We start from the raw sequence: 26,709 nt of genomic DNA, 5'->3' as shown, positions 1-26,709 counted from the left end.
ACACAAATATCTTGAAAGAGTTACACCCCTGCCAGTCATGTCATTGTTCAGTTGGGATAAAGTAACTTTTCCAAATTTGGAAAATAAAATTGGTATTAACTCTAAAAACCTGTGAAGTTTTACTCCAGCCCCTGGTTAAGAAACCCAATTCCTGAAGAATTGAGCAATATTTTTACTTTTTGTGTGTTCTTCTTTTTTCTTTTAATTTTTTTTAATGTTTATTTATTTTTGAGAGAGAGGGCAGGGGAGAGAAAGGGAGACACAGAATCTGAAGCAAGCTCCAGGCTCTGCCCTGTCAGCACAGAGCCTGACATGGAGCTCGAACCCATGAACCGTGAGATCATGACCTGAGCGGAAGTCAGACTCTTAACTGACTGAGTCACCCAGGTGCATCTCATGTGTTCCTCTGTCCAAAGAAGAAAACTAGGCAGAGGTGAAGTATTGAGAAGCAAATGAAAGGGAGATTGGTTAAATATAGGTAAAGATAATATATGCCTAAAGATGATGAAAAGTGAAACAGGCATCTGTTTATATATGAAAACATGTTGGGAAGGCAGTGTTGGGTAGAAGTTAAGAGTGAAAGTTCTAGAGTCAGAATACCATAGTTCACATTCTGGCTCTACTAGTTGTGGATTATCATGGACAGTTAACCTGTCTGTGCCTCAATTTCTTATTCGGTGAAAGGCAATACTACTATCTAAGTTAAGAGTTTGTATTGAGGATTAAGTGAGAAACTCTACAAAAAGTTCATCAAGGTCAATGTGTTGGAAGATCCCAACATAAGATAAAAATTAATATTTTATCTTAGGTAGGATATGGAGTGTATAGAATATAATGTGAGTAGTGTTTCCTGGAACTGTGAAATGTGGTGGTCTTAAAAGTACTTAGCACAATGCCTGCATACAGTTTTGAGAAACAGGAGAATAATTTAAAAGCTGGTAGTAGCAATAAATATTATTCTTACCCATATACTGTGTGCCAGGCAGTACACTAGATGTGAGAGACACAGAGATTAATATGATAGATACACTTCCTGCTTTCATAGAGCTTATAGTTTTGCAGGGAAGACACATAATTTAAAAAACAACAGCATAAAATATGAGATACTCTCCTATAGGAGCTATGAGAGCAATTAAGATAAGTAGGGCATGATATACCTGCTGATAAAATAATGTTACTTCTAATTCTGTATTGCTCTATTCTTTAGATATAATTAAGGCTATAATGAGCAACATTCATAACGATTTTAGAGCCATAGAAATATTTTAGTTCAACCTATTTATTTTACAAAATTAAGGAGATAAAGACCAGAAGTGACTTACCAATACTGCACAGTTTGCAGAGATATAACATTGTTCTTTCCATAGCACCTTATAGCAGAAGTAAAACAATTACTTATTTTTTATGGTCAATATTTATAAGCATTTATAATTGGAACATTCACATGCCTTACTTACTTCATATGCCTTTTGTCTTACTGCGTTAAAGGCAAACTGGTAAAGACATTTCCCAACTTTTTAGAAACTAATGAATAAACAAAAAGCAGAATCAAACCTATAAATACAGAGAACAAACTGATGGTTGCCAGAGGGAATGAGGGCTGGGGAATGGGCATTATGGGTAAAGGGCAATGAAAGATACAGGCTTCCAGTTATGGAATGAAGAAGTCACAGGAATAAAAGGCACAGCATAAGGAATATAGTCAGTAATATTGTAATAGGGTTATATGGTGACAGATGGTTGCTACACTTGGGTGTGCATGGCATAACTTATAGAGAAGTTGAACTGCTATGCTGTACATCTTAAACTAATGTAACTTTGTGTGTCAACTCCACTCCAATAAAAAATTATAAAAAAAGATTGTCACATGTTACAAGAAAATGTCAAGCATGGCAATATTCTCATTTGAAAATAAGATAAGCTAAGAAGTATATTTTAAATATATTATAGATGATTTTTCTTCTTTTAAGCCAGAAAAGCAAAATTATAATGAATTCTGATTTTGACATACTTAAAATATTGAAACTTAAAAAGAAAACTATGTATGAGGTAAATTAGTCATGGAATAGACATATGCATAATTGGATTTCGATGAATTAAAAGTTATACCCTAAAATATTATAGCCTTATAAAATTGCCTTGAGGGTAAAGTAGATAGAATTGACATATTACTCATAATCAGTAAAACATTAACAAGAATAGGAATTAACATCCTATCTTACTTTACTCTAAGAAGGAGAGTGGAGAGAGAGAAAGAGACAAGGAGGAGGTGGATGATGATGATGACTTTGTTTTAACTTTATTTATTTATTTTGAGAGAGAGAGAGAGCGCATACAGGAGGGGCACAGAGAGAGGGAGAGAGAGAATCCCAAGCCGGCTCCAAGCCATCAGTGTAGAGCACAGTGCAGGGCTCAAATTCACAAAGCACGAGATCATGACCTGAGCTGAATCAAGATTCGGATTCTTAACCAACTGAGCCACCTAGGTGCCACAGATAATGATAACTTTATGGAGAACAACCTTTATCCCCAGTAATTTAAGCATATTGTTATGTTCTTTTTCTACGTTCACTGCATTTTCCACTGCCAACATCACTGTGATTTTATCTAATTCAGTCTTCATCCACTCTGTGCTCTGGGAGGAGTCCTCTAGTGGACCTGTGATTTGGGCCACATCTAGCAGAACATGCAGGTCCCTCAGCCACAGTGATTGCTTTGTGGGGGATGGGGACTGGACAAATGCAGATCCGATTTGATGCTCCTGGCAGTGTTTCAATTGACATATAATGTACTTACAGAGAAATGTACAGGTTTAAGTTTACAGTTCAATGATTTTGACAGTTGCATATACCATTTAATTCACACCTTACCAAAATACAGACTTTTTTTTAATTATTATCTGGAAAAATGCCTTTTGTGCTTTTCAGTCAATCCATTCAAGGCCTCAGAGGAGGCAACCAGTTTTCTCATTCCATCCACTATCAAACGTTTTTGCCTTTTTCTAGATCAGCTCTGACAAGTTTCTAGATCATTTAGATTACCACATACAAGTTCACCTATTTCCAAATCATCACATAAAGGAAACCATACTGTATGTAGTTTTGTGTCTGGCTTCTTATACTCAGCAGAAGCTTTCTGAGTTTTATCTATGGTGTTATATGTTTTATTAGATAATTCCTTTTTATTTCTGAGTATATATCACAATTTTTTTATTTCTCATATTAAGAGGCATTTTATGTTGTTTCTTATTTTGGGCTTTTATAAATAAAGCTACTGGTGTGAGCATTTTTTATAATCTCTTTGTGGGCATATGTTTTCCTTTATCTTGGGCAGACACAGAGTAATAGAATTGCTAGGGCAGTGTATGATTTACTTTAAGAGAAAATGACAAATTTTCAAAGAGCTTGTGTCACTTTATGTTCCCCATCCTCATCAACACTTGTTGTTGTCACTTTTTAAAAAAATTTAGCTATTTCATTGCAAGTGCAATAAAATCTCATTATGGTTTTAATTTGCATATCCCTGGTGTTTAATGAATTTCAGCACTATTTCATGTGTTTATTGGCCAATTATATATAATAAATATATATTGTATATAATAATGTATAATATATAAATAATAATATATGCAATATAATACATAATCCATGTAATAATATATAATACATGATAATGTATATAACAATATGTAATGTATATATAATATATGTATATTCCTTTGTTAAGTGCTGTTCCAGTTTTTGCCTTTATGACAATTTCTCCATATACCCCCTCCCATCTTTTGTTCTGTCATTATACATTTTCCTTCTAGAGATGTTATAAACCTTACAAGGCAGTGTTTTATGTGTTCTTACAGTCAGTTTGCTTTGAAAGAATTTAAGAAACTGAAGACAAAAATATTTGACTTTTAATTTAGGCATATATTTGAGTTTTCATTTCTTTATGTTGTACTTCAATTAGTACTATTTCTCTTGTGACTGAATTCTACTTTTAGTGTTTCTTATTGTGCTCATCTGCCGATGACACATGATTTCAGCTTTTGTTGGTCTAAGCAAATATTCTTATGTGAAGTGCTGTCCTATTTTGTTAAATTTAGATATTTAGATTTTTTTTTCTTTTAGCACTTCGAAGTTGCCATTCTATTATCATCTAACTTATATTGTTTCTGATGGAAAGTCTTTGATTTTCTTATTGTTGTTCCTCTGTAAGTGATGTGTCTCCTTTTTAAGATTTGGGTTTTTGTTTGTTTGTTTGTTTTGTTTTTTGTTTTTATTGATTTTCAAAATTTCAGTATGCTATTCTTTGGTGAATTATTCCTTTTGATTATCCCTGTTGCATTCATTAAGATTTTTGGCTCTGTCATTTTACAGTTTTTATCAAATTCAAAACATATCAATCATTATTCCTTTAAATAATTTTCCTACTCTAAATAATTTTCCTGCTCTCTCTCTCTTTCTCCTCTCATGTATTTCAGCCACATGGATTTTTAATCTGGTATACATTACTAATTTTTTTTTTTGAATGAGAGAGTGCTCATGCACACACGAGTGGGAGATGGGCAGAGAGAGAGAGAGAGAGAGAATGAGAGAAAGTGAAAGAGAATGTTAAGCAGGCTCTACAACCAGGGTGGAGTCTGATGCAGGGCTAAATCCCATGACCCTGAGAACACGACTGAGCCAAAGTCAAGAGTCCAACACTTAACTGACTGGGTACCCAGGTGGCATTGCTAATTTTTTATCAGCCTTTTTCTTTTGTTGTAAGTTTGGATCATTTTTCTTTTTTTTTTATCTTGTATTTAAATATACCCATTTTTATTGTACAATCAAACTTGATGTTAAGCTGATCCAGCGACATTTCATTATAGACATTACAGTGTAAAGTTTTAGAATTTCCATTTTATTCGTTACAGTTTATGTTTCTACACTGATAATTTGGTATTTTTTATTGTTAGTATATAACTTTAAATTGTAGTACATGTTTATAATAACCATTTTAAATTCCTTATACTCTAATTCTGTTATATCTGACTTTTCCAGTTTGATTTGTATTCAGTAATTTCCTTCCTGGTTATTTGTCATGTTTTCCTGTTTCTTTTTTATGTCTAGTGACTTTTGATTTGAAGTTGAACACCGTGGATCCTGTATTATTGTATGTCTGAATTGTCTTCCTTAATGAAGTACTGAATGTTATCAAGCATATAGTAAATCTACTTCCACATCAGCTTGATCCTTTTGAGGCTTTTTTTTTTAAATCATAGTTTATCCAGGGTAGCCTTTCTCCTTGGTCTAATTACTCCTCCCTCTAAGATGGGTAATTTCTGGTATCCCTACTGGAGGTCCAGAGTGTGCAGGAAGGTCTCCCTTTAGCTGCTGGAACTACATGTTTCCAAGAGTGTGTGAACTCAATTAGTTATTTAGCTCACAATGCCCTATCAAGTGTTCATTCTCTATTTGGTATTTCTGAAAAGTAGTAGTGATTCTTTGACTGGTCTTATGGAATTTTGTCCTGACTATTCAAGGCTTAATATACAACCAAAGTTGTAAGGGCAGCCTTTTGCCGATTTCTAGAGTTTCTTTCTTTTAGAGCTCCCTTCTCTGAAGTACACTGTCCCGTAACACCCAGCTACCTCAGAAACCTCAAACTCTGATCTTTTTCTTCTCATCTTATCAATAATGATATGCTCTGTTGCTTTTTCTGTCCTCTCTACCATGGCCCAGAAAGTGTCATTATGCAAAAAGCCAGACCAGTTGTGGGGCTTATGCTCGTTATTTCCCTTCACTAAGAAATCATAATCCTGCACTGACCCTAATAAAACTCTTGTAAATAATTATTTCATTTGTTTTGTCCAATTATGTGGTTTATGGCAGCAGGACTATCCTTTCATGGCTGAACGTAGAAAATAAAATGGATTCAATGCTAATGGCTCTCTTTGACTATTGGGAAAAAAAGATATGCTTTCTTTTCCTTCATTCCTTCTGTCTTTTGCTCAATTTGAACCTGGGATAACATAGGCCTAGAGGTGCTATTATCTATCTTGGTGCCATATGAAGTTTGAGAATGACACAGCATGGAAAAAAAACAGAGCCAAAACATGAAAGGAGTCTATGACCTGATGATTTCATTAAACTCAACTCTATTTGACTTAGATTTATGGTCTAATAAATGGCTGCATGTCTCAAACATATTTTAGTTAGTACTTTTGGTCTGCTTGCAACCCAAAGAATCTTAATACATCTTACAAACGACAGTGTTTTCTACCAGTGCCCTATGTAAGATTTTATGCTCTGATTAATATCAATTGAGTATGTACCGTAGGTCAGGTGTTGTGATAGTAATTAGTGTTATTTATAATACTAAGCTGCATGGATGATTTGATTTGATCCCGTGTGGTCATTTGTATCATATTCAGCTTTATAATAATAAAAGTGTTATTTAACTAGCAATTAATTAAACTTTATTTTCTAAAATTGATGGTTATAAAATAACTAGGAAAACAAAGAAGTTGCAATTTAATAGTGCATATCCATTTGGTACAATTTAATATACTTCTCTAATCAAATTTAAAATTTTCAACATATCATTTTACCTTAGATTACTAGCATAACCAAAGGAAATGAATTCTTACACTGAGATACAAAAGTCAATAGTTATACCATCTATTATTACTTTATTCATTATGGATAGCTTTAGCTTGATAAGTATGTGTGTGTATATATATATATATATATATATATATATATATATGTATGTGTGTATATAATGCATATATATTACATATACCATATATACCTATATATGCATGTGTATATGCATATAGTATGTTTAGATGGAATTTCCACATTAGTGTCCAAAATTTCTTGTTTAGTGGATAGATAAGAATTGTAAAACAGATATTTCAAGTAGAGAACAATGAGAGTCTAAAAGATCTTTGGTGCAACATGTTCTTGTATAAACGCAGTTTGGAAAGACACACTTAAAAGTATATTTAATATTTAGAATCAATCTACCTATAACATGAATCTGGTGTAGAAGTGGGAGTAAGCAATGAAATTTTCATGGTAAATTATGATACTAGGAGAAAATGTAGGAGTGTACTGGGATTTAAGAATCTTAGTGTGTTCAGAAGCCAAAAAAAAAAAAAGAAGGAAAAAAAGAAGCCACAGATAAAAAAAAAAAAGACCAGACTTCACTAGAAATGAAAAATAGCATATTCACTAGAAACATATTCAATACATCTTCTGTGTAAGGCATAAGAGGCAGAAATAGGTTATTGAAATACATATGAATATAAATTGTGTATTAGTTAGAAAGCTACCAAAAATTGTTTATGCAGTGAATACTTCGTTACCCTTCGATTTTCTGTTGCTTGTTTAGTTATTTACTTCTTATAGTTCTTATCTAAGGTGCTTTCTTAGACACCAACAAAATGACATATGCCAGTATCTGACACTAAATTTTAAAATTGACTTAGTCTTTTTTTTCTCCTTTGAAAATAATTGAGAAAGCTTTGTTACTATAGCATGTTCATTATAGAAAATTCAGGCTTGTGTGAACATAAGATATGTTGAAATGGTCACCTTTTTGTAAGCACCTTATATTTTTTTATGCCTACCAGAGAGAGGATAGAGTTAGAAAGTTTGGGGGATAATCAGACTTCAAAGAGTGTTATGATTTATGCAGTGGTTTTCTTTAGCAATTGTGAATTCGTGTTTGTTTCCTTTAAAACTAGAAGTCTTTGATTTATCCAGCCAATAAATATTTGAATACCTACTATGTGAGGGATTCTTGTTACCCCTAATGAACAAAGCATCATAGTGTCTTCCCTCATGTAAATTTAGTCTACTGAGAGAGATTGACACTAAAAATATGAACTGATAAAAAATAATTACAACCTATAGAAAGAGCTATGATAAAAAACAGAGTTGACTAGTATTTCATTGTATGTATATGCCACATTTTCTTTATCCATCCATCCTTTGATGGACATTTAAGTGATTTCCATATCTTGTTCTTGTGAATACTGCCATAACAAATGTGGGAGTGCTAATATCTCTTTGAGATTCTGATTTTAATGCTTTTGGGTACCCAGGAGTGGTGTTGTAGGTTTAAATGGTAGTTCTATTTCTAATTTTTTGAGGGACTTCCACGCCATTTAGAAAATAAGGAAATCCTTATGTGCAACAACATGGATGAAACTTGAGGACACCGTGCTTAGTGAAATGAACCAGTCACAGAAGGACAAATAGTGCATTATTCTATTTTATACGAAGTACTTGAAATAGTCAAACAAATAAAAAACAGTAGAATGGTTGATGCCAGGGACTGGAGGAGGGGGAAATTGGGAGTTGCTAAACAGTGGGTATAAAGTTTCAGTTATGCAAGATAAATACAATCTAGAGATCTGCTGTACAATACTGGACCCACAGGTGACAATATTGTATCATACACTTAATTGTCTGTTAAGGGGATAGATGTCATAGTAACTGTTCTTGTCATAATAAAAAAAATGTTTAAGTTTAAAAAAATAAGGTGTTTGATAATAAGGTGGTTAGAAACGGCCTGACAAGTAATGTTAAATGAGCTTTAAAAGATAAGAAATTTCACAGAGGGCAAAATTTGGGTTGGGGGTAGAGGGTTCTGGCAGAAGAAATACAATTTGCAAAGGCTTAAGGCAGAAATAACTTAGTTAGCATGTTAATTTTTGTTCCTAAGGAGCTAACCCTGAGAGAGAGTTCATGTGCAAGTGACTTGTTGAGGAAACCTTAAGAGAACCCAGTATGGGAATGACCAGGGCAGGAAAGAGAAAGGGAAGAGCCAAACAAGGGTGGGATTTAAGCCTCAGCCCTAGTCTCAGTCTGACCCTACTGCAGAGCCCTGCAGTATAAAGTATAGTTCAGAGTGATTCCTACATGAGGTCATGGAGCTGTTTTCCATCCTCCTATAGCCATCAGTCATTGGTTAGGAACTTGTCCAAGGGATACAAACTCCCAGGCATTTCCAGGGCTTTGCATATGCAGGAAAAGAAACTTCAATAAGTAGCCAAAAACAGTCTTCTAAAAAGAGCCACTATATATAAGAAGTTAGAAGCAATAGTCTAACAGTCTCTGTGCACACAGAAGCCAGAGCAAGTGTGCACAGAAATGCTAAATGGGATTTAAGGGATCTGTTTGGAGCTCCAAAAGTATCTGCCACAGCTTGTCAGAGGAAATCTGTAAGGAGGCTAGAGCGACTCTAGCCATAGGCAGAGACAGATGGATGTAAGCCAAAGTGGAAGGTAAATCAGGGCTAGCAATGTGGGATTTAGCAGGTGATGGTATAGTGTTGGCATTCTATTATGCAAACAAATGGGTGCCAATACAGAAGAATGACACAAACAGATATATGTTTCAAAAAATATCTGTGATTATTATATAGAGGCTGGTTTAGAAGAACAAGTAAGGGAGCCAGGGTTTTTTAATAATCAGAAAAGAGATGATGGTAACTTGGATTAGAGTGGTTGCAATGAAGAAAAGAAATAAGTCGGGACACTTGATACACATTTAGGAATGGAAAATTATTGGGCATGGTAACAGATTGAATATAGAAGTCAAGTAGAGGGGGGGGGTTGCTATGGGAGGTGTCAGACGTGCAGTAATAATAGGATCTGACAATAGGGAAATCCTCTTTGACAAAGAGGAAAGTAACCGGATAAATTGACCTTAACCTTAAATCCTGAGAGTCAAACCTTCTCCATTACTTCTGTAACTCCAGGATACTGAAGAGCACAAATCAATTCTGTCAGGTTTACAAAATCCTAATCATCTGGTTATTTACATAAATGTGAATTTAAATATGTATATTGATCATTGACTCTGTGTCAGATTTATGAATACAAAAATGAATAAAGACAGCCCGTTTCCTCAAACATGTACAGAGCAGACATGTACACACTTAAATTAAAAAAAAATAATTGAGGAAACTTAGGATCAACACATCTTCTCTTAGAACACACGACCCTTTTATTTCAAAAGCGATAATGTGAGCCAACACACCCAGAGAAATTCAAAATCCAGTATTAACTCCTGAATCTCTCCAGTCACACATCACATACCACAAATGCCTCATTTTGTCCTCCATAACTAAGGACAAATTATAATAGAGAATATACAATCCATAAGAACTCATAATTTATGATTTCACAATTTGTGGTTGAAGAAATCTTACACACAATTATTGGGTGTCCTCTATGATTAGATATATCCTAGCAGACCCAAAGATACTGGAGATACAAAGTCAAATTAACTACTGACCTTGTGCTTAAGGAACTTGCAGGCTACTTATGACTTTACCCGCAGTAGAGGGATTAAGGTATGGTGTGAGGAACTAAGAGGGTAGTCACAAGGTGTGCTGCATTATGGGAGTACTTAACCTTTGAGAATACTGGTGATATCGGTGTGCAGGTGAATTTGAACCAGAGGAAGCTGCTTGATTGGTATTGTACATTTTTAAGCCTAAAGGATAAAGAAGAGTTTGATGGAAAATAATTCCCTAAATCCGTCCTCCTCTTTCCTGAACTGAGGAAAGAGGATTTCAGAGCCTCGGGTATCTGCAGTAGAATAGCACGTGCAGTAGAATTAGTGATAGATTGCCCAGGATGGGGTAGGCATGATGGGCAAGCTGGAGCTGCACAGCAAGAGTATGTGCATTATACTAGGAACATACAAGGTAAATAGTTTCGATTTTATCAGGGAATGGAGACACTGAGGACTTTAAAAAAAAATTTTTAATGTTTTATTTATTTATTTTGAGAGAGAGTGAGTGAGCAAACATGTGAACGGGGGAGGGGCAGAGAGGGGAGAGAGAGAATCCCAAGCATGCTCTGTGCTGTTAGCACAGAGCCTGATATGGGGCTTGATCCCATGAACTATGAGAACTATGAGCCAAAATCAACAGCCAGACACTCAACTGACTGAGCCACCCAGGCCCCCCAACACAATGAAGAATTTTTAAGTAGGGATGTGGAATATCCCCTTATACTTAAGAATACTTACTCTGACTGAAAAGGTAAGTATAGGAGACTTGAGGGCAGTTAAATAGCTTCTGCAATAGTCAGGGATAAGAAATTAATAAAGCTTGGCCAAGTTCAGTAGCTGAGCAAGTATAGAATTACAGATACATCCATGAGACATTAGGAGATAGTCTATGAAGTATAAGAGTTCTTACATATGAGAGGTGGGGAGTTTTGGGGGTACTGAAGAGGTCTCATTTTCAGAATGAAATAACTGGTCTCATTCATCAAAATTGAGAAGTCACTGAATGAGCTTCTAGAATTTTTAGGCAAAGAAATGTCCTGTTTTCAATATGTTGAGTTTTAAAGTCAATGGTTGTGAAAAGGAAAGTAGAAGTACCCTATAGTTTATTGAGTACACCGGGCTGATTTCAGAAAAGAAGAGGTTGGAGAGAGATTAATAAGTGTAAAGGCCATATGTGAAATTATGAGCCAAAATAAGGCCACCCAGAGAAAGTATGTAAAGATAAGAGAAAAGGGCCTGGAGAAAAGAGCACCGATGTATAAAGAACTGAGAACAATGAAGGTATGGAAAGATTGAATAGAAGGCAGTAAGACAGAGAAAAGCAAAAGACAACGTAGTCATAGGGACCATATGAGGAAAAGTATCCAGAAAGAAGGTGTGGACAATCAAGATTAAATATTGCAGGTTAGCTAAGATAAAAAGTAAAGGGTCTGTGCTCTCCCCACCCCCCCAACCCCCATCCCACAGTATGTAGCACTAGATTACTGAAAAACATGTTTAGAAATTTTCAAGAAAATGGTTAGAGAAAATTGGATCGCAGTGTGTTTGAAAATGCTGTGAAGATAGGTGACTCATTTGTTTGGCTCTGAAATACAGTAGATAAAGTGTGACTAGAGTGTATGTAGCATGTTATCAAGGGAGGTTTCATTTTTTAATATTTTGAAACAAGTTAGAGATATATACTTTTTTTTATACAGGTCGAAGGGAACAAGTTACAAAAGAACAGACTCAAGTAGGAAATAGTAGGGATTAGTTGATATGTTGAGTTATCTAGAATATAGGTGGCAAGCTTACTCCAGGGCTACAACATGAAATTCCTGTTCACTGGAATGGGAACAAAAGGAGAGTAAGATGGGATTTGATGTAGAGACATACATATTCAGAACTGATTGTGGGGGGGGGGGGGCAGCAATTTAAAAGGTCCTCACCTCATGGCCTCTAAATGATCTGTCCAGAGTTGGATAGCAGTGGTCCTTAGAAAAAGGAGCTTGAGAAAAGCCAAAGTTCTGAACATACACCTATGGAGAATGGGAAAAGAAGCTGAGCAAAGAAAAGCTGAAGGATTTTCAGGCAACTCTGGGGGGTCTCCTGAGTCTGAGACTACCCATATGTAGTGGACAGACCTCCATGGCTATGAGTCATCCCAGTGAGCTAACCCACAATTAATCCTTCTCTGGTGTGCATGGGGATACTTCCCAATCACATGTATGCCACTACCTTCCCAACTTCCTCTACTTGAAACTTCCTTGTTCAATTCTACCCTGTTAGAAGCAGGTTTGGCTTTCTGTGCCTCCCCAAGTCAAAATAAAGTAACTGAATAAACAATCTGTTAGCAGGTTAATGATACAGGGATAAAAGTGTTACGTGTTCTCCAGTGAGCTGCTGAAGATGATATATTACAAGCTTTCCTCTCTAAACTGTCTATATTTTAAAACATCCCCAAACTAAAACATTAAGGGAAAAGATGCAACAGTTTAGATGGAGATAATCTGTTTTTCATTTTCAGGCAGTGTTAATACCTATTCTCTAGGGAGTTGAGGTTTCTGGTCTGTGTGTAGGAAATGGCAAAAGCAGAGAAGCACAACGCTCCACACTTTGGTGGCCACTCTCCCTTAACAAGTTTAATTGCCTCTTCTGACAGAAAATATTTTGGAAAACCAGCGCTTGTTTTCCTTTACAGATCATCATGGCAATTCACAAGTGTACAGTGAGCAAGTTGGCCATGAGCAGCTCTGAAGGATGTACTGGCACCTACATGATGCCAGACATCTGGAGGCAAATTTTCATCTGAAGAGTAGGTGGGGCTGTATATTTTGGAAGCATAATGCTGAACATCTGGATATTTGGAAATCAACTCATTGCCTAGCGTTCTACATAGAAATATTTTGTTTTTGGTAGAGACAGTCGCAGGCTCTTTACCCTTAAAAGCAATATCATGATTTATGTTTATGTTTTCTCTATTAAAATTTGAAATTATACAGCACTGACAATGTGAGTTAAATATTTAGATCACTAGTTAATGTTAGGTCACTCTCTCTCAAACTTTAATAGTACATTTGAATCAACTGGAGAAATTGCTCATAAGTGTTCTAATTCAGAGCACCCTAATTCTGCATTTCTAGCAAGCTCCTTGGTGATTGCACTGCTGCTTGTCCTCACTTATGACTCATTCAGTGGCTAGGTTCTAGATCTGCGCTGTCCAATATGGTACCCACTTGTCATCTGTGGCTTCTTCAATTTAAATTGTTTGAGTTAAAGATTTAAAGATCAGTTCCTCAGTGCCACTGGCCACTTTTCAAATACTCAGTTGCCAAATATAGACAGTGTAAATATAAAACATTTTCATCACTGCAGAAAGTCCCACTGGGTGGTGGTGTTCTAGATGCATGATTCCATAGCTTTGTGCATTCACAAAGACTTGGAAAAATTATTTGGAGTTTGCTTATAATTAGTCCCATTTAAAATCACGTAAAGACTTCTAAAAATGGAGTTCCAAGTTGAATACAGTACAGCAGATCACAATTTTGGAGTCTAACATTTTATTTTAAAAACATTTTTTTTTTAGTAGCAATGGACACTGACGTTTGTCTGAATTAGAATATATATTTTAAAATGGTCTAACTGTTGTACTAAACTCCACCAATATATTTAAATATAATATATTTGTCTATATAATTCATCTAGTGCAAATGCAGATGCTTCTATCCTGATTTATCTTTTGTACTTTTCCTTTGTTTTGCTTCATTACCACTTTTTATTATCGTTGTTGTTGATGTTGTGTTGCTATTTCTGTTAGGTGCTGTACGCATACTTATTAGTATTGCTCTACTTAGATCCCCAAGCATCAACAGGTCCTTGAATAAATAAACACATAAATAATGTTGCAAATTCATTCAGTAATGAATTAATGAGGTATCTAGATACCATTCATAAAACTAGGTTGCAAGTCCCTGGTCTGATTCATTTCAGCTGTATAGTTTAGTAAATTACAGAGTCTCTTGAAGGCTCAGTTTCTTTGTCTGTAAAGGATAGATGATTCACAAAGATTCAATCAAATAATGAATGTAAAAGTCCCTCTAAAACTGAATCAGTGCTGTGCACATGTATTATTATTATTATTACAGAATGATTTTTTTAATGATCACTTAAAGTAGTGATGCCCAAATACTTTAATGTCAGTATTAGGTTAAAACATAAAGTTCACTGGGAAGATGATTATCACTAAAATGTTTCATACCATGTAGACCTAGAGGTGCAACAACATAAAATTGAATATGCAACTTGAGAAATAAACCTGGGCGTCAGCCTTAAGGTTTTAATTCTCACTTATAAACTCTGGTTCTAGAACCACCTTAATGTAATTAAGAACAGTTGCCAAATAATATAGACAGAAAAGTTTTATGCATACATGCACATATATTCTATTTAATATAATATTAAATAGAGTACTGCAAATATAAACAGTACTCTCAGTTGTAAATTCATGAGTGTCAGAGCAATTGACCAATGATATTTTTCCACTAGCTTTATGAAATGCAAATTATATTGCACATACACTAGTGCTTTTCTCTCTCTTCTCTCACTCTGCTTCCACAGTTTATTGTAAAGTTTCAGTGCAGCTTACCTCCTGTGAAGGTTAAGCTTTTCAGATAAGTACTTACTTGCTCTAAATCTTGCCTATGAACATATCCTATTTAAAATTGCAGAACTTCAGAAGTAGATTTCAAGTTTGCATAATGATGCAGAAGATCACAGTTTTGAGATATAGCACAAATTAAATGGTAGCCCAGATCTACTTTTTATATAAGCACACACCAATTATCTCTTAAACAGTTACTCATGAACATTATTATTAAAATAAAGTAGTCCATGTAGGACAATCAGTTGCACTATTCAGACTTCCCTGAAAATTCTTTTCAGTGCCAACTGGAAATTTTGCATTAACCATGAATAAGTTTGAGACATTCTTCATTCTTACATTCAAGTAAGTTTTAGCTAAAATGTTGGAAAACTTCTGCCTAAGAATGTGGTGAACTTTCCTCCCTCCCTTCCCAGTTTTGATTTTTGTTTTGATTTGTTTTTGTGGTATTTGGTTGAGCATTAGGTCTTCACATTGAACACTTAGCATGTCAAGGAAACTAATGATCTAAAATTGTAAGAGATTTTAAATTGATTAACCTGCCTATTTCTCATGCCTGCTTATGAAGTTTTTTAGAGCCTTTCCATTCCTTTCCTTCTATGCTTGCCTGGAGATTTGGATCAGATGAGTCTGAACATAATCCTATCTTATTCTTTGAAACAACACTTGGTAAAAACTGGACTGTCAAGCCCAATATATTTAAAAATTACCAACAGAGAAGATTGTGTAGGTTTTTACAAAATCTGGAATTTACACAGTTATATTTAATCTTTGTAAGGCAAATACTCAAGCTAAGCTTCAATGCAAGAAGGTGGATTGGTCCTTTTAATCCAAGTAGTTAGTGCGTTGAGCTAAAGTCCAAGCTTGAAGGTGGTGACTGCATTGGTCTTACGGAATTAAGTGTGGCACTTGGGCTAAGAAGCTGGTGATAGATCCAAGTCAAGTAAGATTCACCATTACCTAGGTAGGAGTTTGAGCTCAGGGATCCTTAAGTAGAATTTGAGACTGAATATAGGTAGAATAGGAACTCTGTATGCAGGAAGAAGAGGTGGATGGGGAGTCTGAAAGCAGGCTGATAGAAGACGGGCTTCAAATGAACTGGCTCCTTTGATGTTGGAACTGACTGGCATTGAGCTGCTAGAGATGGAGAGTGAATTAGCTCTCTTTCCATCCTCTAAACTTATTTTTATTTCCTGGGAAAAATCATCTTTTCAGCAGAGCTCACCTTGTTTTGATATCCATTCCTTTGAAGCTGCTGTGGTTGGTGTCACACAACTCTGATTCTGAAACCACAGCCACATACACAAGATTTGGGAAGTTGACTCTCAGTACCAATACATACTATAGGATGGCATTTACATATCAGGTCTTGGCAAACAGTGCTTCTAGCATGTCTATTTGCATCTGAGTCAGTGTGGTGGTTTGTCTTATTTTCCAGAAGTGGAGAAGTGATGGTTAGATACAGACATTTGATTAAGATGAGAGATCATGCTAAGGGATGGAGGAGTGAAGTCAGCTCACATGGGGCAAGCAAGGCAGAAGAGCTTGTTTCACGAAGGGTAGGCATATTCACTTAGCCCTTAGTGAATTTTTGGTGGTGGATTGAAAAACAAATAGGTATGCAGACAAGTAGGTAGAAAGAAAGAAAGAAAGAAAGAAAGAAAGAAAGAAAGAAAGAAAGAAAAAGAAAGGAAGGAAGGAAGGAAGGAAGGAAGGAAGGAAGGAAGGAAGAAAGAAAGAAAGAAAGAAAGAAAGAAAGAAAGAAAGAAAGAAAGAAAGAAAGAAAGAAAGAAAAGTCCTAAAGATTGGCATTGGGCTAGTTAGAATTCTTGAGTAAAATTAGAATCACAACAGTCTCGTAATGTCAAGTCTCTGAATTTCCAGGAAGAAAGGGTACACATTTGTAGTGAAAGTCTGCTTCCCTGTTCATTTTGAGGCATAGAAACTGAAGATCCTGCAAGTGATTTTCAATTTTCAGAAATTTGGATTTATAGCAGCTGCAGCATAGTTCCCTGCTTCCTTTTGCTGCTTATACACCCTTAATAAATTGAGTTTTAGTAGTTGAACAGGGTGAGTAAAAATGTAAGGTTAAAAAAAAAAAAACTAGTCAGTATTTTTTCATGTAATCTAATATTAAAATTCTATAAATTCTCAAGAAAAATTATAGCAACTGTAGAAATTTAGGCAGCCACCTATTAATGAAAAATGAAGAACTGAATACAATGTAATATGGTTAATAATTTACACATTTTGAATTAAGGTCTGGCAGAAAAACCTAATGGAATTATATAAACGATGGTTTCATTTATTTTAAATTAAATTATTTTTAGATTTATGTTTTGACATTTTATTGACATTAGGTTTTTAGCCTAGTTGTTGACATTAGTTTTCTTAATACATCCCTCACCTCCCAATAACAGTGGAGAATTTGTTATTAAGGATACAGTTTGAGGACCATAACACTTTAAAAGTTATGTAGTCACTTCATCTTGGAAAAACACATTTTGAATGACATCTATGCTCTTTACTTAAGAAACACTTTGGAAAGCAGAAAAAAGAATTATTTAGATACATATGCATTTCTCCATATCCTTCAGTTGTAGTTGTTAATATAGAATTACAGTGATCATGTAATTCATTGTTCAAACTTGGATCCTTTGAGAATGATATAAAATGCATTGCTGGGCAAAAAGTTTCATCTTGGACTGTGTTGGCCAACTAGAACATAGGGGTGCCGTCTCCAGAATATTATTTCTGAATACTCATCAACAGACCATATATTTAAGTATTTTACCTTCTTCACTGTTAACTTCAGGAGTAAGAGAGAAATGAACACTACAGGGAGGAAAAGAAGCATTTAAAAAGCAACCAACCTGATTTCTAAAAAACTGGTCATTAAAATCCTATTTTTGACATTGCTCTTTGTTCTCTTTAAAAGTTTGAGTGTAGGGGCACCTGGGTGGCGCAGTCGGTTAAGCGGCCGGCTTCGGCTCAGGTCATGATCTCAGGTCCGTGAGTTTGAGCCCCGCGTCGGGCTCTGTGCTGACAGCTTAGAGCCTGGAGCCCGTTTCAGATTCTGTGTCTCCCTCTCTCTGACCCTCCCCTGTTCATGCTCTGTCTCTCCCTGTCTCAAAAATAATTAAAACGTTAAAAAAAAATTAAAAAAAAAGTTTGAGTGTATATCCTGTTTTAGACCTAAAAAAATTAGAGTGACTGAGATTTGGGACCAAGGAGTCTAGATCCCTGCACACTCCCCAGGTGATACTCATGCATACTTAAGTGCTGGCTTAAATAGAAGATAGGGGTTTGTACAACCTAAAATGTATCTAAAATAAGAATCTGACTCCTTATATCACATAGTCTGTCAAGTTAACAATTTTACTACTTTTACTCCAGTGCACATAGATATGAACAATGAAAATCCAACTAGATGTAATGTAAAATTTTAAAGCATACTGAAGTTTTATTTCTGGATGATGACATTAGTAAGCTTTTACCCTTTCTTATCTCACCTAATAGAAGTGGGTATTTGAGTGAGGTCTTGCTACTAGAAAGGATAAACTTGATCCTCCTTACTCTTGCTCTCTCCCTACCTGCATCTGTCCCTTAAGCTAGGTGAGCTAACTCAAAGTCTACCTGCCTACCCTCCCATTAGAAAATTGTAACATCTACTTGAATTCACAGCAAATTGCCCAGGATTCCTCTTGAATTTTCTCAATCTGATTTTAAAAAAGGATGTTCCTTTCTGAAATAATAGTGAATGTAAAATATTGATGCCAAAGCATACAGAGAATGTTCAGGATAGCAAGTAAGAGTTAACTTGGGGACAGATCAGAAGAAAAGATCAATAACAGGTAATATATATCTATATCTATATCTATCTATCTATCTATATCTATATAGAGATATAGATATAGATATTACAGATCACCTTCAATGCTTCCACATTTGCCAACTACATCAACAGCTATGCTATCCCTTCACAGCATTCTCGTAGGCTCCCTCAGATAACTCTGTGAAGAGTGGTGTTATTAGTAGTCTTGAGCATATCTGGGCAAATAGAGAACTATTAAAACTAATCTTGTTCAGTGTAGCCTTTCAGTTCTAGGTATGTGTCTCTTGAGCTGTCCTTTATTACATGTTCTGCTCAGCTCTTTCATTCAAGCCCTTATGGTATAGACACTGTGATACATGCTGACAGAGTTACAAAGAATGATATACTATGGCTAGTCCCATGAAGGATCTTACAGTCTGGTGTATGCTGTAAGATTAGATACACAGAAGTATGTTTAGTCTGTTACATACATGAAAACAGCCCCACCTAGCAATATGATAAAGAAAATCAGTATCAAAGAAGTGGTCCAGATAGGATTTTGCTTTAGGGCTTCTAAGGGGTGAGAATCCCTTCCAAGAGAGAAGCCTGAATAAGATCTCAAAGGAGAGAAAGGCAATAAATAGGAGGGTTGAAAGATGGGTAGGATTTAGAGAGATGGGGTGGGATTTAATTATAGTATATTTAATTTTAATAAGGATTCAATCCAAAGAAAAGAGTTTAAACTTAGTGGAATATCAAGAATTTACCACTAGGAGGTTATTTGACAGACCACTCAGCCTTTCCTATCTCCCCAAAATCTTCCTAGATGTATGTTTCCTTTACCTGGTTATTGAATTACCTGTACTACCTAGATTTTGAGATCCAGAACTTCTTATGGTGTGTACCCTGTTATGTGTTTCTGCTATGGCAAGTATGGCATCTTCCATGTATTGGGAAAGTATTCATGATCATAGTAAATCTATGGTGATCTGTGAAAACATTTCTCAAATGTAAATGTGCATACAAACTGCACAGGGATCTTATAAAACATGCTAACTCTGATAGATGCGGGATCATGGCTACAGGTGTGCATTTCTAGCAAGTTGCCAGGTGAAACAGATGCTGCTAGGCCACAGATCACATTTGGAATAGAAAAGTCCCACACTTATAATTTGAAACACCAGATCTTCATGGTGTTATCCTGTGTTTTTATTCAGGTTTTCACTTATGTGGTTCCCTGTTCTCCAGTTAGCATTTAAATTCATTTGTGAAAGAGCCCGTTCCTGTATTGATGCTCTCATATCAAAAACAAAAAACAAAAACAAAGAACAAAAAAACCCACTTAGTTGAATGTTAAGCACATGGAAAATTATCATATCCATATAAAACATATCACCAATCAAACACCAAAATAATAATTTCAAAACAGTAAATAAAAACAAGTTTTACAGATCAACCAGTTACCAGACCTCAGTGCCACTTTAAGTTTTGATAGGTTTTTAATTATAACTTGTGTGTTCTAATTCCTGTGTTTTCAAATAATGACCTCTCTTTTTTTGTATTAAGAGAAGTCAAATTAGTGATATATCACATTCCTGTATGCACACACAAAATTACTGATTCAAAGCAAATTCACTATCCATATACAAAGGTTAAAGAGATGATCGTAGGATCCTCATGCAAGGTCTATATACTCTTAGTTTATACTTATGTCTAAGAAGATTGGTTTTACTATTCAAGATCACATTCATTTAGACTAATAACCAAAAGAGAGAAGATAATTTTTATCAAATGCATAAATGGCAGTGAAAGCTAAAAGCTTTCAATATGATGGGAAAAAGAGATGGGAAAACAAGTTCAGAAAAGCAGGCCTTCAGATCTTTAAAGCTGAACAGTTCAGTGTGATTTTATGCAGAGACAAATGACTCTTCATAGTTCCATAGGCCCTGGGGTCTGCATTTTAATAGTCTTAGTTAAATAATTGGTATTAATAGGAACCTAGGGTACCTACATAAAGTTGAAACATATTTAATATTTTTCAGAGAAAATAAGAGATTTATAGTGAAATTCTGTGCCTTAGTGTTCAGCAGTTTAAATTACCATTAAAGAGATAAATCTGTTTTATTTTTTGGTATGATTGTAATTTCAAATGCTTATTTTTGTTTTATGCTTAAAAGTTATATTTTCCATTATCCAGAATGTATAATTATGAAAGATAGCGTAAGTTTAGTGAAATACTAGTAAGTATTTTTGAAAAGAATTTAAGCGATTTGAATATTTTTTTCTTACTTTGGACTGGTGGAGCCATCTCTGATTTGTTAGATGGGATTTGTTAATCATTACCAAAATATAATATGCTTTACAGATATTACTTTATCATATATACCACCTGGTACATATACCATGTACAATATAATTTAGTATTTCAATTAAAAAAAATGAACTTTAACAAAGCAGAAAATAAATGCGGAATGGCTTGAACATTCTGTTATTTCAAATTCATCCCAATAATAAAATTAAATTAAAGTACAATTATTCTAATTTTGCATTTGGCAAGCACATTGTCTCCTAGACCTTTTCACTCTTACTCTTCTAAATGTAAAAATCTTGGCTTCTCAAAAATACATAATTTCTGTATTCCATTTAAGCATTTATTTTAGAAAGCAAGTTACAACTGTATTTCAAAGAAAATTGAATATTGTAAAACTTTAAGTGTGGGGATAATTAGACAGGTATTTAAGTATAATTTGGGGTTCTAACAGAACTTGGAAACAATATCATGACTTATAGGGAACAGAGATTCTTAAAGAAAATCTTCATGACAACACAGAGTGAAAAGTTCAACTGCTTCTAACATCTTTTCCATATTATCGACTCATTTCTCCTCTGTGTGTGCTTTGGTTCTTTTCAGTGTGCTACATATTCTAAGGCCCAGCCCTTCTCCCTGCGGGTGCTCAACATGCATCTGATGATGATACTTAACAGTGATTGCCTTGTGGAGAGAAAACGTTAATTTGTTCTGACGCTCCCAGATTTCAATCTAATGAAATGAAAATGTAGACTGGAGTGGGCTAAGCTCTCTGGTGCTTTTCCTTCTTAGAACTTGGGTAGTTTCCTTTTGCATGATTGAAATCATGCCTATATCATCCCCTTAATGTCTGTAGTACAGTGCTTAATGGCTTCATCAGGATATATCACTTTCTTTGGCACAGAGCTGCCAGTGGAACACAAATCATTTAGAGAGAGAGATCGTTAGAGAAAGATAGGGTGCAGTGGCTGAAGGATCACAGTTAAAAGTCAGGAACATAGAGAAAAACCTAAAGTGTTTGGAAAATTAAGAAAAATTCACAGAAAGCGTATTAAAAGTTTTAAGTTAAAGATGGAAAAAATAGATCATTATAAGACTACATTGATACCAATTTATAAGTGGCATTACTGACAAAAAAACTGTATTTTACTTGTTTATCTTAATATCTGTTATCACCACTAAAATACAAACTCCACACAGCTGGAGATTTGTGTTTGTACACTCTATATCTCTAGAAATTGGAACAGTACCTAGATACCAGTAAATGCTATTTGTTCCAAAAAATGAGTAAAGAGAATCCTAAAATCTGTATAAAGAAAAAAAAAAAGGAAAAAAAAATGATGAAATATAGCAGGATTAACCCATAAAATAAAATTTTATATCGTAAAAGGATGTTTAAATGTTCTTTTTTTCCCCAGAGCTGTAGGGAAATTTAATAGGCTACTTTTTATTTTCTCCTTAATAGTTTCAATATTCCTATATCCTGTTTGATAGTGTACATGTTGTCCTACCTGTTTGTCACATCCTCATGGAATCTTCCCACATTTAAGACAAAATCAAGGTCATAAATAAAAACAACAAGTGTCAACATTTTTAAAATAATGAAAATAAAATTTTCCAGGACATCTTCATATGCGTTTACGGATGTCTGCAGGCCACTTATCTTCTCATAAACAAACTAGATTAATACAGATTCTAATTGAAGGCTTTGGACAGCTGCTTGGTACAAGACAGAAGAGAAGTTGAAGATATAATAGCACAGAGAAAGAGTTTGCATAAAAAAAATAGTAGGGGTACACACTTAACTGATGACCAAATCAGTTAATCCACTTAAAATGCCCACTGCTCTCATACCAACTCCTTACTTCTGAAATCATTGAGCATCTGTTATAGAAGATGGTACTTAAGAGCAGATTGTTGGTAACTTATTCATCCTGTTTTGAGAGTGGTGCTTATTGAATACCCAGTGCACAGGGAGGAATATGGGCTCAGGAAGGGTAGTTAAGTATCGGAGCTCTGTACCTGCTTGGATTTTTTTTTGTTTTACTTAATAATATGATATTTTAACATTAGGCTTTGCTTGAATACAGTTTTTGAGTTGAAAAACAATGGTATGTAAGAATTCACAAGAAAAATATTCCTGCCAAGTTTGAGAAGATGTCTTCAGATCAATAAATGCGTAACATATATTGATTATTTTGTAAATACTTGGTAAAATGTAATTCTGAGAAATATGTCAGATTTCCTAGGTGTAATAAATTATTTATTAATATAATACAAATTTGTAACTTATTACTAGTTTAAAAATACACAGTGAAAAATAAGTAGGGGTGCCAGGGTGGCTCAGGTCATGATCTCCCAGTTCCTGAGTTGGAGCCCGCTTGGAGTTCTGTGTCTCCTCTCTCTCTGCCCCCATACCACCCCTGCTCACACTCTGTCTCTGGCTCTGGCTCTCTCTCTCTCAAAAATACGTAAACATTTTTAAAAAATCAGTAATAACCAGCATTTGGGACATAAAATTCTATATACAATAAGAAGCCATTCGCTCTCTCCATACTATTTCATTTTAATTAAAGTCAACAAACTTTTATTTTGTATTTTTATGTGTCAGCCAAGAGTATACCACATGATTCATTCATTCACTTAGTAAATCAGTATGATTATCTGTCTTTTTTTTCAATATATGAAATTTATTGTCAAATTGGTTTCCATACAACACCCAGTGCTCATCCCAAAAGGTGCCCTCCTCAATACGCATCCCCCACCCTCCCCTCCCTCCCACCTCCCATCAACCCTCAGTTTGTTCTCACTTTTTAAGAGTCCCTTATGCTTTGGCTCTCTTCCACTCTAACCTCTTTTTTTTTTTTCCTTCCCCTCCCCCATGGGTTTCTGTTAAGTTTCTCAGGATCCACATAAGAGTGAAACCATATGGTATCTGTCTTTCTCTGTATGGCTTATTTCATTTAGCATAACACTCTCCAGTTCCATCCACGTTGCTACAAAGGGCCATATTTCATTCTTTCTCATTACCACGTAGTACTCCATTGTGTATCTAAACCACAATTTCTTTATCCATTCATCAGTTGATGGACATTTAGGCTCTTTCCATAATTTGGCTATTGTTGAGAGTGCTGCTATAAACATTGGGGTACAAGTGCCCCTATGCATCAGTACTCTTATATCCCTTGGGTAAATTCCTAGCAGTGCTATTGCTGGGTCATAGGGTAGGTCTATTTTTAATGTTTTGAGGAACCTCCACACTGTTTTCCAGAGTGGCTGCACCAACTTGCATTCCCACCAACAGTGCAAGAGGGTTCCAGTTTCTCCACATCCTCTCCAGCATCTACAGTCTCTTGATTTGTTCATTTTGGCCAGCCATTCTGACTGGCGTGAGGTGATATCTGAGTGTGGTTTTGATTTATATTTCCCTGATGAGGAGCGACGTTGAGCATCTTTTCATGTGCCTGTTGGCCATCCGGATGTCTTCTTTAGAGAAGTGTCTATTCATGTTTTCTGCCCATTTCTTCACTGGGTTATTTGTTTTTTGGGTGTGGAGTTTGGTGAACTCTTTATAGATTTTGGATACCAGCCAGTATGATTATCTTTCAAGAGTATAGTTTGCCAAGGTAACTCAAAAGTGAAAAAAGGGGGTTCTCTGTCACTAAGGTGCTGCCCATTTAGTGAGAAAATACAGCATATATTATTATATAAACCTATAAACAAATGGATACAGTATGATTAGAAAGGGGCAATGATCTAAATTTGCCACAATTGCTATTAGAGAACAAAGGTAGATAAAAATAATTTCGCTTGTCAGATGTCATAAAGGCTTTCCAAAGTAGAAAAATCTTCAGACTTCAGTTAATCTTGGAAGGATGAATAGGGCTTATCACCTACACAAAAAAGGAACAATATGTTTCATAAAATAGAGAAGCAAATGGTGGCCTCATATGTAGTGTATTCATTCTTAAGGTAAAGATGGAAAATAAGCTGTGTTGGGGTCTTCTGTATTCCAGTCACATTCTGCAAGTTCCGGAGAGACGTTGTTAAGAGAATAAAAATCTGGTGAACAAATTTATGCCGAGTCATTTAAAGGGACTGTGTAATGAGTGCAAAGAGGCCCTATACTGTGATGATGGCAAGTATGATGTGGATGAGGGAGAGGAATAAATAAGTCAGAGAGAAGTTGGAGAAAACCTGGTAATCAAGTAAAGAGAGGAAAAAGAGCAAAGTTTTCTGAAAGGCTTTGCTGAGAAAATGGTGCTGCCAACAATTGAGATACAGAGAGAGGAGAGCAGGTTTGGGAGTGATAATTTGACCATTACTGTTCTTTAAGATAAGGATGATTTCGAGTTGTCTTCTGAGATTCAAGAGTGGTGGCTGAGAGTGAGAAACTGAAGATCAGATCACAAGGGAGGAGATGTTGGGAGAGATGAGATATGTGTGTTCAGGGGACTTTGGCCTTTATTGGTAATGAAGAGTATGAAAAAAAATGAGATTTTAGGGGAAAAAAGAATTCATAAAAGACAGGTTTAAGTATAAATTCTAAAGAATACTTTCATTAAAGAAATGGAGATGGGAAAGCATGCAGAGAAGAATATTAAAATGATAAAAAGTATGTGAAGAATAAAATGAATTTTATTGAGTAGCTAGTATATGGGAATAATCATATTCTCATTTAATCGAAACATCATTCTTCCAGAGAAAAGTTTAATATTCTTATTTTACTCACAAGAAAATAATGGCTCAAAGTGGATCAGCAATTTAGACAACATCATTTAACTAGGAAATGTTGGAATTGATATTAAAACCTGTATCTTCATGACCTCAAAACCCATATTTGTGGTATTCCAAATGAGAAATCAGTTTGACACTCAATAAGCTAAAATTTTTCAAGTATAAGACTTTTGTATCATTCATTTCTGCTCCTGGAAACTATTTGATCTATATATTCTTAAATAAAACAAAAGCAGTGTTGAAAAACATGTTGAACAATTAAACAACAGATGTCTCTAAATACTAAAACAAACATTGACCAAAATATTTGAGTCAGGTGTCAGTTCAGAAACGTTTTTAGATGTATCATTCATTTTTCAGGTGTTGTTTTTCCTCATTCATCTCTCTTTAGCTCTGGAAACTTCCAGATTATTTCTCCAGATATATCATCAGAACAAATATGAGATTTTATTAGAAACACATTGGTGGAAAAAAAAGTAATAGGGCTTGTAAATCTTCCTGAGACTTAATTGTATATTCAAAAGAAATGATACTAGCAACATTACCTAATGGTGTTTAATACATATTTTATAATGTTTTTGCTTTTATTATAAATGATTAATAAACGACAATGAATTCTGCCTTGTAATGTCTCCTTCAGGTGTGGCTTACACAGAGTCCTACTTTGTACCTCATCTCTTTTCATAAAGTTATGATGGCTCTGAGTTGCTGACATTCTTATCATAGTTCCTACTAGGTCACTAAATCACAGGATACTGAATTTTCATTTACATGTCAGTATTCATTCAGATTCCCTGAATGAAACTGTGTGCAAAGAGAAATGCTGTCAATTTTTTTCCCCTTGGAAAAAACATTTATTTATATGCAAAGTGTTTTTGCAGTTTGATTATTTTATTACTTAAATAATGGAAGATTATTA

Source organism: Herpailurus yagouaroundi, unplaced genomic scaffold (genome assembly GCF_014898765.1).
Source record: "Herpailurus yagouaroundi ecotype Mexico unplaced genomic scaffold, PumYag 140, whole genome shotgun sequence".
NCBI lineage: Eukaryota > Metazoa > Chordata > Mammalia > Carnivora > Felidae > Herpailurus > Herpailurus yagouaroundi.
This window is presented reverse-complemented; position numbering follows the sequence as displayed.